Below are 1,221 nucleotides of genomic sequence, written 5' to 3'. Positions count from 1 at the left end.
TTCCTGTATTTTGTTTCCGGTACTCCTGTCAAACATTCCGGGGGACAAGCAGGACCAATGATGACGAGGTCCACCACAACCCCATGGTCCACCACAACCCCATGGTCCACCACACCCCCATGGTCCACCACAACCCCATGGTCCACCACAACCCCATGGTCCACCACAACCCCATGGTCCACCACACCCAAATGGGTTCACTGGCAACAAACAAGCACATGAAAAATCAATACATCTTAAAGGGGCAATCTGTAATTTGTACATCAAATGTTGGACTTTTAAATGAATGATATATAGCCATTGATCCTTGAAGAATATAACTTATAAATGCCTCACGAGCTTATCTGAACTGTCTTTCCCCATCAGAATCCAAAATATAAGATTTTACTCCATTGTTTGTAAACAATGCAAATTGTAAAGACTGTATAGATTCAAAACATTTGGATCTCATGGATGGTCGGTCCTCAGCTCCGTCTCTGGAACTGAGAGTGGTGACATTTCTCCACCCTCATCCTTCAGTCATCAAAGAAGTGGTGGGGGAGCCCGCTCTGTTGTTGTTTGAATTACATTTACGTTTACATTTACATTTATGGCATTTAGCAGACGCCTTTATCCAAAGCGACTTACAACAAATACATTTCTTTAAGTAAGTGAATCATCTATCCATCAGTCATCATAAGATAAAGTAATCAATGCTCGGACCAGGGGCCATAGGCAGTCACAATGCTAGAAGAAGGAAAAAATACTTTTTATTATTATTATTTATTTTATTTTATTTTTAACAGGAGAGAAACTTGTACAGGGGGGTAGTGGGGATTAAGAGGTCTTTAGGAGGGACCGTTAAGATTGGTAGTGCATTACAGGTTGCACCTTTAATGGTAGTGGTTCAAACAAAAAAATAAACCAATATATACAATGGGATGTTTATTAAAACACATTTTACAGAACTTTTACATAACAAACACAACTTATAATCTTTTTGTACACAGATTGATAAGACCACACACTTATGGATATTTTATGGATCAGACTGGTGATGCAACAATGTCAGAACAACAACCAGCCAGCCACTGTGGTAATCATCCATATGCTGGCTCACATTACTGATGTCACAATGTATTCTGGTTTGGCAGGAGTAAAGAAAACTTATTATCACAATTCAGTAACATTTTATTTTAGGTGTAACCAGATAATCTATATACAAATATCATTAGAAGGGCT

Source organism: Argentina silus, assembly GCF_951799395.1.
Source record: "Argentina silus genome assembly, chromosome: 3".
In the NCBI taxonomy this organism is placed as follows: Eukaryota; Metazoa; Chordata; class Actinopteri; order Argentiniformes; family Argentinidae; genus Argentina; species Argentina silus.
Note: the sequence above shows the minus strand (reverse complement) of the source record.